Source organism: Nelumbo lutea, chromosome 1 (genome assembly GCF_056320005.1).
Source record: "Nelumbo lutea isolate HS-2025 chromosome 1, American lotus-T2T, whole genome shotgun sequence".
Lineage (NCBI taxonomy): Eukaryota > Viridiplantae > Streptophyta > Magnoliopsida > Proteales > Nelumbonaceae > Nelumbo > Nelumbo lutea.
In genome coordinates, this window is record NC_142684.1 from 16,674,142 (window position 1) to 16,689,675 (window position 15,534).

The following is a 15,534-nucleotide window of genomic DNA, read 5'->3' on the forward strand; positions in this document are numbered from 1 at the left end:
ATGAGGGCGCCGAAGATGAAGCAGAGGATCCTAGTCCAGTTATTGCCCCTGAGGAGGTCCTTGACAGAGGCGACGAACTCCCGAAGTAGTTTGCTCTTTGTATTTGTAAACTGAATCTTCTCCTCTCCCCTTTTCTTTCTTGTAGTTAAGACATTCTCAACGAAATTTATGTACTGAACCTCCTGTAATGAAGAGATTTTTTCTTTCTTTTTGCCAAAAGTTTGTGCATTTTATTTTGTTAGAGTGGTCATTCACCCCAAGCTATTACCCTATCGAATTGAACTTCCGAAGTGGGTGTTCCTTAACAGCCATCGTGGCCCCGAACTATTTAGTAGGGATAACCTTGTGTATGTTGGGGTGAGGGACATAGTAGGGTGCATGCCCGACCTGCCTGCGCTTGAGGTAGTTTGCCGTTAGTTGTCCTTACGGGTTCAACTCTTCGCATGCCAGGGTGGGCTATTTGTTGTAAGGTTCGTGTGGCTCAGGCGCTGCAAGTACTTAGTTCATGCTGACGGGGCAACTTAGTTTTGTACGCTGCCGGGGCTTCTTCATTAGCTCGGCGTTTCAGCCCTTATACTGGAGGAGTGGCTCATGGCCCACACTAAGGGTCTGCCCATGCCATAGAGGCGACCTGGTCCTGTGGTGCCGAGGTCATATTAGCTCGATATTCTGGCCCTTAGGCTTTTGGGAGTGGCTCATGGCCTACTCACTTCTTACAAATAGTATTGTCTTAGGTTGACAATATTCCATGCCCGAGGTACTTGTTTCCCTTTGAGGGTCTTGAGCTCGTATGTTCCTTCCTCGAGCACTCGTTTCACTTGGTAAGGGCCTTCCCAGTTGGGCCGAGCTTGCCAGCGCCAGGCTCAGGTACCATAACTTTGCGAAGGACCAGGTCTCCAACGCGGAGATTCCACTTCTTGACCCTGGTGTTATAGTACTGAGCTACTCTCTGTTGGTAAGCTGCTGTCCTGATGTACGTGAGGTCCCTTACTTCGTCGAATAGATCAAGGTTGGTACATAGCTCATCTTCGTTTGTCTGATCACTGTATACTTCTAATCGTAGCGTATGTACTTTGATCTCTGCGAGAATCACTGCTTCGGTGCCGTAGGTGAGATTGAAGGGTGTTTCTCTCATGGCGGTCTTCTTCGTGGTCCGGTAGGCCCATAGAACACTGGGTAGTTCATCTGCCCACAATCCTTTAGCTTGGTCCATTCGTACTTTTAGTCCACAGAGGATGGCTCTGTTCATGACTTCTGCCTGACCATTTGCGTGAGGGTGTGCGACTGAAGTAAAATTTTGTCGGATTCCCATGTCCTAGCACCAGTCTTGGAATTTGATATCCTCAAACTGCTTGCTGTTGTCAGAAATCAATACCCAAGATAATCCGAAGCAGCACATGATGTTCTTCCAAAAGAAGTTTTGGACATTTTGGGCTGTGATCGTTACAAGGGGCTCGACTTCTACCCACTTGGTGAAATAGTCCATTGCTACTACTAAAATCTTCCTCCCACCCATTGCTAGCGGGAATGGCTCGAGTAGATCGATGCCCCACTGTGCAAAGGGACATAGACTGGTGAGATACTTGAGGTCGGCAGCAGGTTGGTGGTGAATATTGGCATGTCTCTGGCATTTGTCACATTTTCTAACGAGCTCAATAGCATCTGCCTTCATTGTTGGCCAATAATACTCCTATCGAAGTGCTTTCTGGGCAAAGGCCCTGCCCCCCAAGTGCCCGCCGCACAACCCCTCATGAGTGTCGCGGAGTATGAGCTCGACTTCAGTGGGCTGCAAGCAACGTAGATAGGGGAGCGTGTAGGATCTCCCATACAGCCGTTCGTCTATCATGACGTATTTGGCTGCCTGGCGCTGCACTCTTCTGGCTGCATTGCGATCTGCAGGGAGGGTCCCGTGTAGCAAGAAGCTCGCGAGTGGGTCAATCTAGATCAGCTCTGCTTGAACGACGGGAGCATCCTTCTCTACCCCCTCCGAGAATGCTAGGCCAGGGCAAGTCCTCTATGTACACGGTTCTCATGGTGATGTCGCTGGCGCTGGCTAGTCTAGACAGGGCGTCGGCCTCAGCGTTCTCTGACCTTGGGATTTGCTTGATGAAGTGTGACTGGAAGTTGAGCAGGGCCTCTCTGACTTTGGTCAAGTAGGCAATCATGGTTGGCTCGTGAGCTTCGTACTCGTCCATGACCTGGTTGACCACGAGCTGGGAGTCGCTGCCGATAACGATGTGCTTGGCTTTTACTTCTCTGGCTAGAGCTAGTCCAGCTATCAACGCCTCGTACTCCACTTCATTGTTAGATGCCACGAACTCGAAGCGCAGCGCGTACTCCAGTTTCTTGCAACTTGGGCCGTGTAGAACTATTCCGGCTCCACTGCCCCGTTGGTTCGAGGAGCCATCTACGTGAAGGATCCAGGGCTCTTCATCCCAGCTTGCATTTGGCCGAACTAGGAGAGATGCCACACTGGCTACTACCTCATGGTGCTCAGACTCGACCGGTCTGGGAACTTCATGCTCACCTGAGCTGGGGGCCTCGTACTCAACCGGCCTGGGGACTTCGGAGCTGAATGTGCACTCGGCGATGAAATCTGCTAAGGCTTGGGCCTTAATGGCAGTTCGCGGTTTGTACTGGAGGTTGTACTCGCTGCACTCAGCGATGAAAACTTAGATGATGAGCTTTGCATAGGCTGTGGGTACGCTGGTCACAAGCCTTACAACTGCCCAGATATTATTCTTGACGAAGGATGGCCATCAGAAGAAGAAGCCTCAACATCAAGTACTTGGCGAACAGGACAAGTACTACAGGACTGCATGGAACCAGAATGGGAAAGACAACATGACGAGCAGGACAAGTACTTGGCGAGCCTGGCGTTCAACCCTAGAGCTCCTCTTCTTGACTTGAGAATGAAGAAGGGGAACAACATTGTGGAAGGAATATTGGGTCCAATCTCAAGCTATCATTACAGCAATGAGGATCCTAATTAGGGGTGTTAACAGTATTAGAAAATTCGATTTTGAATTAGATATTCGACATAATTGAATCAAATTCGGATGTGATCAGATTTTCGATAAATATCTGTTTCGACCAATTATTTAACTATATAATATATAAAATATTTTATGTAATTTATATATATATATATAATAGTTAAGTTATATAAATAATTTATATATTTATATACTTTATATCAATAAAATATTTATTTTATATATTTATTAATTATCTAAAATAATCAATTAATTGAATTCGAATCGAATAGGATATTTGAATATTTAATCGGTTTCGAATTCAAATATTAATTTTCAATATCATCGGATATCGAATCGGATTTGGATATTGGATTTTCTAATCAGATTCGAATTTGGATTTTGCCTGATCTGATTCGAATTCGATCCATTTACACCCCTACACCTAACCCTAAGAGGACAAATCAGGGAGGGATTGGCTCTATAATGATAGATTAGTGCATTGTTTAGTTAATAACCTTGCGTTAAATTCATCAAATTGGGGATGTGCACCTTTGTTTATACTCCTCCTAACTCCTAAGAAATCTGATCAATCCATGGTGTGGCAATTTTTCACCCAACCCGCTGAACCCACTCAATATCTAACCCACCCAATCCGCCCATTTACTTGGCGGGTTGTGTGATCAACCCATCATCCAACCTGCCCATTTAAATGGGTTGGGTTGTGGATAACCATTGGGTTAACCATTATAGATATAAGTATTAATTCTTTAGCCTTTTTTTTTTTAATTTTTTTTCATTTGAACTAAATAATTTATAATTAATGTATTAATTTTTTATTAATTATTGACTAAATTTAGTTTTGTCTTAAATCAACACACTTCACCCAACATAAATCCAAATCAATTTGACCCGAATTTGGACCAGTTCAATGCGGTATGGCCCAATCCAATATACCGATCCGGGTTGACCCAAATCCGAAATAGACCCCGGGCAAGATGGTTTGGTACCGCTTGCTCTACCCGGTTTGGGTTGTCCGGTCCAACCAACATTCACATAGCCCGTCCCGACCCGGCACAAGCCAATTTGGGTTGGTCTGAACTTGAAACGTTTTCAAGCGGGGTGGTTCGGTGTCCGCATGCTTTGTCCAATCTGGACCATCCAATCGACCAATATCCACACACTCGACCCGATTTACTTATGCTAACCCGCTTTTGGGTCAGTTAGTTCGGTCCCAAACCCGTGCACAAACTTGATATGGTCAAGTCCAAGTCAATCCACCATTGACTGAACCGATCCGGTCCGGTCTGACTAGACTGATCCAGATCTAAATGGTTCAATCACTCTTGATGTGATTAGCTTGAAGATAATCCAATTAGATAGTTCAAGTTGGTTTGACCGGTTTGTACCTAAGTTGTGTAAAAATAACATGCATGTAATGTGATTTGAACCTTCACTATTTGTGTAAATAGTAACTACAATTACCACTAAGCTATGACAAACTTATTTGTTAAGAGAGCTTGTTTTTTAAGTCTATAAATATAAGATTAATGGGTTTGGGCGGGTTGGATTGGGTTAAAGTGGGTTTGGGTTGAACCCAACCCATTTAATATTATATAACTGGGTCATTAATGGGTTGGCGGGTTAGGTGAGTTGGGTTGAAGCTCAACCCAAACCAAGCCCAACCCAACCCGCCCAATTGCCACCACTAGTGGCAATGGATTAGAGACATGGCTGTTAATATTAAATTATTAATGGGCCTTGGTGCCATAAGATCGTGCCATGATAAACATCTATGTCTATACTACTTTAAAAAGCACGAATGGCCTCAAGAATATTTATGTATTTTTTGAGGACAAAATTTATCCCTTTATATTTAAATTTATTGATAAAAGTAGTTGGTTATTGATATTAAATGAGTTGAAAAAAGGTAATCTTAAGATATTTAATGCATTCAATTACCTCTCATTAAATCCAACATTTAAGTTATTAATTGGCATTTGTGTTCATTGAAATATGTGTTTAAGTCATTTTTGTTTCTTCTCATCATTAAGTTTTATTAATTAAATCCATACTTAATAAATCAATAATTCCAATCACATAAAAGCTTATACTTTTAAAATCTACTTAGAAAAAATAGTGTTTTCATCTAAGTGGTGGTAAGAAATTAAACCATTTTGGGTCAAATGGGTCAATCCATGTTGTCACGATTAAATAATAAAATGAAAAAATAGATAAAATGAGAAAAAATAAATTTAAAAAAATTGGGAGCATTTTTAACACACATATTAAACAATAATAAGTATGACAAATAAGAAATGTTTTTATTAATGATGGAAATGGAATGTAAATTTTAAAACCAATTAGAAATGAAAATAATTTTCTATTCTCTCTTATTAAATCCTATATTTAAGATATATTTTTCTTATCATTAAATTCTTGTAAGTAAATCCAAAATATTAATTTTAATAGTACAAAAATAAATATTTTGAAAAGTAATTTGAAAACAAAACCATTTTCTTCCCTCCCGGTGGTGGGCAAGAAATTCGACCATTTGTGATCAAATGGATTAATAAATAATATCATAATTAAATCATAAAAAAATAAATAAAAAAGTATGAAATGTAAGAAGTACTTTTATTAATGATGATAATAGAATGCTGAATCTAAAATGTACCTAGAAATGAAATGATGTCATAGTCAAAAAATAAAATTTTTAAAAATAGAAAATACAAAGAATCACAAAAATAAAAAAAAGATAGAGAAAATTTTGGACACATATTTAATGTTATATATTTATAAAAAATAAAATATTGGATACATATCTAATATTACACACTCATTGTATTAATAAAAATAAGTATTATACATATAAACAATTTTATCAATGATGGAAATGTAATACACAATTTAATGCCAACCTAAAAATCAAATTATTTTTCTTTTTGGGTAGTGGGTTAGTGGTTTAGGTTAAATGATATCATAGACAAACAAAAATTAAGTGTGATAAGTAAAAAATACTTTATATAATGTAAATGAAATATATAGTTTAAAGGGGAAATTATAGTTAAAGCTGATTTTACATTTAAAATTAGGTTGCAGGTTGGTCTAGAAACCAACAAAACTTTGACAATCAATTCTACATTTCAAACTATAAAAACCACCACCATGTTATTGGAGGCTTATGCGGCTGTTGCGAATATGGGATTCTCAATCCATGTTGGGCACAACGAAAAAGCCTATATTGAAAATAGGTTTCTGTTTCTCTCCCACTCCCTTTGTCTCTTGATCTCCCTCCCTTCTCTCTCACTCTCATAGTTATCTCTCGATCTCCCACTCTCTCAACTTCAGTCTATAGACAAATCAAAACCTCCCCCCCTCTCTCTCTCAATCTATTGTTCTCCCTCACTCTCCTTCTCAGTCAATATCTCATTCTTCCTTAATCTCTATCATTCTCTCTCAGTCTTTCTCCCGCTCCCACTCTCGTTCTTTTTTTTATTTTCTTACTAAAGGGACCAATCACTTGTACAATCAAGTTATAAATTTCTATCAAGTTGGTGTAAATTTCATAGCCAAGACTTTCTTGTGAATTTTTATCAAATTGGTGTAATGATTTTTGAACCATACCAAGTTGGCCTCATGTTCTTTTATATGATCTAATTAATACCACATAAGTGTCTAAGGAAAATTAAAAAAAAAAAAGAACAAGAGAGGGAGCAAGAGAGAAAATAAGGGAAAATGATAGAAATTAAGAGAAAATGAGAGATCAATCAAGAAAGAAAATGAGTAGGTAGAGAGAGAAATACATGATACCAATTTAGTTAAATATAATAGAAAACTAAATACAAGAGATAAAATAATTGTAGGTTTCATTTGTTTTTCATTTGACCAAACCTAGTAAACTTATATAGATTACAAAATAAGAGAGATATGTGATAAACTTAAACTCAATCCAAAGAGTTTGGATAGATTCAAACAGTTTCTAACTTACCATGGCCGATCTGGAGTAGGAGTCCTAACATGGTAGAAGTGATGGAGCTGACTTTCTTTAGGACAACGACAATAAAGAATCAATTGATTTCATGGTTAGATCTATGTACAATGTTAATAATTTTTTCATGATTCAGGAGATAGATATAGTTTCTATCTCTCAAAATGTCAATCCTTGCAGGTGGGTTTGAAGACAGATGATGAGAATGGGAGGAGGTTGTCTACAAGGAATTTGTGGATACCATGAGAAGAGATAAAGGGAAGGAGGCGGATATATTGCATGGTGAGATGATTGTGCTACATCATGAGTTGTTCATGAGTAGTTGGTCATTATTTTTTTCCCTTTAATGAAGATATGTGCATTATTTGGTGTCACTACTAGAAAACTTATCTATAGAGACGGTCATAACCACCTCTAAAAGCATAAAAAGAGCCTCTAAAACAAATAGGAGGCGGCCAAGTAAGTGCCTCTAAAAGCCCTGTCGCTATATGTTTAGAGGCAATTGGTTGAAAATTAGAGGCGAATTAACAATCGACCTCTAGATTGAACTTTAGAGGCACATACAACTGCCTCTATTTCATTGACGCTAAAAATCCTATATACAGGCACTTACAAGTGCCTCTAAAAGCTCAATTTAGAGGCACATTTGAATGCGTTTAATTGTTTTTGAGGCGACTTTATATGCCTCTAAAAGCAATGTAAGAAGAAGAATAATTTCAATCAAAATGTTTTAGTGACACTTTGGGCCACCTCTAAAGAATATTCTTCAAATTTTAAAGGAACTTTTGGCTGTCTTTAAAGATGTTTCAGATTTTTTTTTTAAAAAGTGTTTTTGTCAAATCTATAGTAACATGTAGATAATATTGAGACAAAACCTGTATAAAATATAACTATATCACTTCATGAAAAAAATACACCTGTAAATATTGTTTCAAGATAATTGTATTAAACAATAAAAAAAAAAACACCAATTGCCTTTCATCCTCTTTCTAAGAACAAAAAAATAAAAAGAACAAAACCAATCTTGTTGACGGGCACCCCCTAAGCGGCCACTTGGATAGATGTGGTAGTGACATGAGTGGTGAACCCCAAGTCATACCTGAAATAGATAACACATGATTAACAAATTGAAAAAAAAAGGATTGAATACAAATATTCAACTCATAAAACCACTATAATTTCTTTCTCTTTACTTAGAAAACCCGAGGCATCAACTCATGCTATAGTTCAAGTGCACTAAACTATTTGATTTGAAAGCTGAAACTTTAATTGATCAGAAACTTTTCAAGTAAAACAAAGGAAAACAAAGACAAGCATTTTTAATATTATATTGCAAGAATTAAAGCTCCCATATCATAGATTCGAAAGTAATGGCATCTCTTTGTTCTATAAATCATTCTCTTTGACAAAATTTGTTAAGATAGTCGAGTGTTTCCAATTCTTCTATTCTTATTTCACTATAAAAGTACAAATGATTTGCATAATTACAACTGAACAAATAGAACCATACTAGAACCATCCACTACAAAATGTAGATAAAATAAATAATTTTTCCAAATAAACTTAAAAAGTTACCACCAGTGGTTTCTTGAGATTATTATGGTTGTGACCCCTAGAAACCACTTGTTGCCAACCCACTAAAAGTAGGCATAGAGCATACTAAAGGTGAATATAGAGAAACATTATTTATTCCCCCCCCCCCTCTCTCCTTTTCTCTCCTTATTGATAAAAAGAGATTGATTTCCCCCATCCCACCCTCTATAAAGTTGTCAGACAAATCACAAACACAAGGCTATATTTGGTTTAATAGAAAATAAGAGAAACAAAAAGAAAAGTGTAATAATTGAAAATATTATAAACTATAGGTAATTGATTAATTTACAAACACATTATAAAAGAATAATGAATTGTACAGGTTTGATGAAGTTGGATCCCATTAGTTTTCAATTGTGGACCTAAGGGCATTGGATCCCATCAATTTTCAACCCTAATGAATGGTGCAGGTTTGATGAAGTTTGCCTAAACTCAATGGTAGAACCAACCAAAAAATGGAAGGAGGTCTACAATTTAAACCCCATATGGTTATATCCACTAGACAAAACAAGTACACTCACTCCAAGCTTGGCTCCTATTGGACCAATCAAAGACCAATCTTCAATCAAACCAGTCCTGTCAATGAACTGTCATAAGCCCCTAGATCCTTAACTTATAGAGCATAAATATGGATTTCTTATCCATGTTAGAGGGACATTAATATGAAAAGGAAGGATTTTATTCCCATCCTCTCCTCTTGTTGTTTGTTAGATCTTGTGGGGAGAGGGGGAGTCCTTGCTGAACTATGTATAAATCAAACATAATTAAATCTCCTAAATTAACAAAGCATAAATCAACCCTGTAGACCCTACATCAATTACACAAAATATGAAAAAGGAAAAAAAAGATAGGAAACTAATTTTTTTTAACCAAGCTATGCTTTTAGTTGTTTAATTTTACAAGTATAATGTGGAGAGCTTGGAAGAAAGCGAAGCAAGAAAATTATTATGATTATTATCCAGCCATACTTTCTCTCCTTGACTATATAGTTAAAAGCAAAAAATGTTTCTAATAGTTTCTATATGTATTGGCAACTTGCAAAAAAAAAAGATATTACCTACTAAGACTATGGCCATCAATAAGATGGAGATGCATGTTAGTGAAGTATGTTGGTGGTGTTGGATTGCATCATGAAAATAAAAAATAAGCAACGGTTAAGTAAACTTAACGAGATAAAAAGACCAATAATTAGTCTCTCACACTTGGACCTACTTGTTCAACTGATATACAATTGAAAGAAATAAAGAAAAAAAAAGAAAGAGAATGTTCCATTTAGACTTGATTGTTCTTATATGTTGCCTAAAGACTCTAACTAACCTATAGTTTATTAATTGAAAAGTAGTTTCTCTAATGAATGTCAATATGATCCGTGGTTCTTGTCCTTTAAATATTGTCCACAAGGTATTTATGAGAAGTATAACTATATATAGAGTAGAGTGGTCCATGAAGTATATATGCCTATCTACTCTAAATTACTTAAGCAAAGGTCTACCATTTAATTCTTATTGATTAGTCAAAGTAAAATTAATTATTAATAAGTTTGAGTTGAAGACCCTGATAAGATCTATTAAGGGGAAGAAAAAAATATTAATCTACACTAGCAATGTCTAAAGCGATACAAATAAAAGCCACTTCTCCTACAAGCTTCTTCAGTTCTTCTACAGTCATGGAGAGAAAAACTATTTTAGATAATATCCCTTAAAAATATATGGAACTAAAATAGTAATAAAAAGGATTCTAAAACAAACAATAAGTACATAAGGTACATTCTTTAAAATACACAGACAAGTTGGACTATCTATAATCCTAGTTTGTGTATCTTGTGATTATTAATCCATTCTTTAAAATTTGAAGTATCATGTACGGAAAAGTGCACCTACACCAATACACCATCCTAAATGCAATACAAAATTGGTTCATCCATACTGAAAAAAAATCAAACTAATTATAGAATCATAAATCAAACAAACAACATTAACCAATTAATAATCTTTATTTGGTTAAATTAAATTTATGGAGATTGTAATTTTCTTTGATACCACCACATTATGTATGGTTATCACTTCTAACAAGATCATACATTTATGAATATTTTACGGATTTTAGAAAATGAATTTGATATCAAATTTTCTAAACTAATAAACATGAAGTAATCTAAAACAAAACTTAAAATTTAAATGATCATATAGAAGTGATATTTAAGTTTCATTGGCAAGATAACTACTAGACTAGGTTCTACAAAGAAGAAAAGAGATCCTTTGAGAAATTGCCTCATTCGGCATGCAAAATCTTAGCATAATTGCTTAAGCTAATTTATTGTCTATGGAAATTAATTCAAAAGAGATAAGAAGACTAGAAGAGAACTCAATAAGAATTTTACAAAGCTATAAACAAAGACGATAAGAGGACTAAAAGATACCTTCACTAGATCCCAAGAAAACATTGCAATTTGTATCCTTCATGATTAAGCTCAGTCGGATTCCACTAAGATTTTTCATATCCAGATTAATATCAACCATTGTGGCTTCTATGGAGACCTTGGCAGTTCTACCAGTAACTAAATCATGACTGAAAAGTACACCAACATTCACCACTATAGGTCTTCAACAATAAACAATCAAAGAAGAAGACCTACATCAAAATTAAGATTGAGACAAGAAGAACAATACCCATGGTTGAAGATTAAAACTAATAAATGGTCTATTTTCCAAGTAGAGCTCAAAGGAAGCAATAAATGTAGAAACAATAATGGGAAGCAAAACCTTAGGCAAGAGGGATAGCAAAGTGGAACCCCTATTTAGTCCACACAATAACCAAATTGAAGAAAAATTAATCCAACCTGAATGAAACACAAAGGGGATGGATTTTCCGTTCTCTTTTCAAGATTTAATTCGGTTCTTTTAGTTATTCAGCCCACCCAAACCAAAAGAAGCCCAATTCAGCCTAAAGTTCTGCTCGATATTGGGCATTGATGTGCCATTGTAAGTCCGTAAGATGCTTTCAGTTGTAGCAAGGTTACAAACTCAATGAAAACAAAACCCTCTGATTGACCAGTTTGTTTATTGCGAATCACCTTCACAGAAGAACCTTGCCTGTGTGAGTAGAACAACTATGGAGATGGCACTCCTTCATCCATTACTACAAGTTTCGGATCCAAAGCATGTAAACCTCATCCACGCTTGTTGGCTGTGTAGGTGGATATTGATGTTGCGGCTGTGGTTGGGGTTGAGGTTGGGTGATACTTGAGGCTTTGGCACTTGACATCTGCTGGTTCCACACTACAGGGAATTTAGGCATAAGAGGCTACTGCGGTGGCATGAATCATCATCCACTGTTGTTGCAACAGTGGTTGTTGCTACAAATGCTGCTAGTGTTGTTAACCCATTTGTGGAGGAACCATCGATGATGGAATAATGCCTATTGCATGTTGCATCATCTTTGAAAAAACCCTAATCAATGATGGATATTGAAAAGAACCCTAACCCTAACCCACTAGTAGATATAAAAATCCAAACTCTAGATAGAGCCCTATCCCTCCAAAAATATTTACAAACTATGGAGTGATAATCGGATTGAAATGTGTAGTCTTAGTAAAAATAACTTGAAAGAAAAAAAATGAAGTATATGAACCAACCCTATAAAGAAAAACAAAGATGATAAAAAATAGGGAAGGTTGTACCCATTGCCTTACAATAAGAGACTAGTGAAAGATGATGGGTTGGGATCTGAGAAACACTAACCCTAAAGGTTTCCAAAGAATTTGATCCAAACGTGCTCGCTTCGATTCCAAGATGAGATGAGTTGGAATAGAGAAGAGAGAAGCAATGGAAGAGAGGAAGAAAAGTGGAGAGTGCAGAGGAGGTTTTCAAAGAAGAAAATCATTCAAACTTTAGAGATGGAAAATAGGTCATTTAGGGAAGTGTTCTGTAGAGATGAACGTTTCTCGTTTACAAAGAGAAGAGTTTGCATATATAATTTATCTTGGGCGTGAAACAAAAATGACATTTTTTTGTAGAGTAAAAATGGCACCACAGGCATTAATAAGTGCCTCTATAATAATCAAATAATAGTTGCCTTGTTTTATATGCTATAGATGCACTTTTCTTTGACCACCTCAGGCCAACAACTTCTAAATGCATATATTCTAGTAGTGTGTTTATTTTTTATGTGATGTAGGGGGATTTAAAGGAAGAGGGTGTTTGAAATCAAGAATAATATATTGTGGAGATTTTAGACTCTAGTGAATCTAGTACCAGGCAATTAGTGGAAGATGCTCAGAAGGACATTTGAAGTGCTCCATGAATTAGTTGTTGCCTTTTTTTTCTTCTCATGATGATTAGGTAGGGGTTGTTATAGGGGTTCATGTTAAATAGGTATTTTTTTCTCTTTTATTCTTGTATCTTCCACTCTCCATCTATATGTTCTATTATCTCATTGGGTGATTTATAGTTCATGAATAGCCAACCTATTAACAAAAGTTATTATATTATTAACATGCATTTGTTTGGTTACAAAAATCAATTGATTGAAAGCATGTGCCAAATTTTGATTTCATTTATCAATAAAAGGTTTGAATTTTTTTATTGTTTATGCAAGACAGAAAGAGGCTATTCTTCATGGACCTATTTCTTATATATGAATCAAGCCTAATATACAATCTAATACACACACTTTCTTTTGTTTTTATTGGCAATGAGAAAACCTGCCATGTTATATAGATAGTTGTGTAGATAGGGAATTCATGGCACCATTTACAAGTGCAAGAGTTATGAAACTTGACCAGAGTCAAGTCATATTCAATGAGCTTTGGGCCTCTCTTTTGGTGTCATCTATTGTCTCAAAGAGGATTCTTGGGGTTGGACTAGCCCACTTTCCTGTTACAGAAATCAAGCAGTATGGCAGTTTAGACAGATTCTTATAGAATAGAGGTCTTGAAACAACTTTTCAATGGGTTTGAAAATCAATGAATTGTTTGACCAATGCACCAATAAAATAAGAGGTGCATAGGGATCAATTCTTTTGGGCTCGGTTGTAAGGCAATTATTATAAGTGGGATAGGCAAGTTCTGACTTGTCCATGCATAGGGATGTTTGGCATCTTCCTACATAAACCATCATTTTTACAAATTCATAAAAGTTTTAATAGTTACCTACCAAAAAATGTGCTTAATTGTAATTACTTCAACCAATAATAGATTTGGAATTGTTCCTACTATCCGATAGGTTTATTTTGTGACATAATGCAAGTACTACAACTTATAGCTTTGATAAGTATTACAAGTTGATAGGTAACATCAAGAATTGGGATATGCTCTTCACACTCACCTCACAGCCACATCCCATTGTGTATTAGGAACATCTGTCATGAATAATAGCAAAGAAGAATGGGAGATGTTCCTTATGTGTGGCTAAAATATGCTGAGGTTGATGTGAGGAGTGCTCTGTGAGGAGCAGATATGGATTTTAACATTAAAGTTGGTTATTGATCTTATGTGTATTTCTAGAGTTTTTAGGTGTTGGTGCATTCTCTTTTATTTAAGATGTAGTTTCAACTCTGAAGTTGTTGTATGTAGTCAATAACTTTCATTTTGTGCCAAGGGCTACACTAGTAGATTCCTGAGATTTTATGGCTTTACTATTTCATTAAATTTATTTGTTGCATTTTTAACCTTTGACAACCAGGACTTCCTAATCTGGAACAAATGCAATGGGATATTTGATGTGGTCCATTATTAGATTATAAACACTGAAACATGTTGAGGTGCAACTGATCTTAAGGTAAAAAAGGTGCTTGTATCTTGTAAGTTGGCCTATTTTTATAATCTTGACTCAGATGGATGTAAGATCATAAGTATGGGACTGATGCACAATATTCCACTAGTACTACATAGTGGGGAAGAATGATTTTTCATTGAGGGTCTTGTGTGGCATCGAACATGGTCAACATATGAAGGCTTTTGCATAGAAATCTTCATCTATCATGCCTAGGTTGTAGAATTTAAGGGACCTCAACATTGAAAAGTTTTGAAATTTCTCTAGAATGAGAATGCTTCTGTCATCATAGTCCCATATACTGTTTTATGAAGAACTACATTGGACAGTGATTCCAGTAGATCAAACTACTCTAGGTTTTCTAATGGCATTTGGACTTAATGAGGTTCAAATTAATCCTCTCCCAACAACAGCTCTAAAGTGGGAGTATGACCCTGTAAAATGATCAAAACATGTACATTAGTAAAGTGCTTGGATAACCATAAAAGCAGGAAGAGTGTTTCTATATGAAATTATGAGTTATAGAAATGGCATTAATACTTTTACTGATGTAAGGAATGATGCTATTAAAGGACATTCAACAGGATGACTTAACCTAAATGATGGATGTGTATATCCTAAGGTAGGTTTTTGCTACATTTCGTGCTTCTCTCCATGCTTTGTCCCAGTTCTTCCAAAGGCCAAGGATCCATTGAACTCTATGTTCTTTAACCATATCAAAAGGCATTGGGTAATATTTGGTCATCACTTCATTGCCTTCAACTAGTTTATAAGGATTACATGATATTTCTTTAACCATCTCAAAAGGCATGGATTCTTTAACCCATGCACAATTATTGCCACAAGGATTACATTACTTGGCTTTTTGTGCACCCAAAGCTAAAGTAGCTTCTTTGTCTTTTGTATTAGGATCTGTTTTTTTCTTTCAATGTAATTCTCTTCTTTAATGTGAAACCTACCTCCATATACCCATCTTACCTGAGATAGCTCAGAAGATGCTTGACTCCATGATCAAGACATTTTATGTTCCTATTGGCATTCTCTCTTTTGTGTCCTTAGTGGAGCAACTTGATTTGGTGGCATTTAACTAGAATGCTAAAACCCTGTTGATGGATAGTAGTTTTAGATCTTTTAAAATTACTAGTAGTAACTTTGGTGAATATGATCTTTGTAGGAATGCTAACCGGCGACACTTGGTGCATTG

The 15,534-nt window shown here is 36.2% G+C and overlaps 1 pseudogene; it reads right to left on the reverse strand.

Annotated features, from left to right (window-relative positions):
- Positions 1 to 11,459: 11,459 nt before the first annotated feature.
- Positions 11,460 to 11,995, reverse strand: LOC148873720 (polyadenylate-binding protein RBP45 pseudogene; annotated as a pseudogene).
- Positions 11,996 to 15,534: the final 3,539 nt, after the last annotated feature.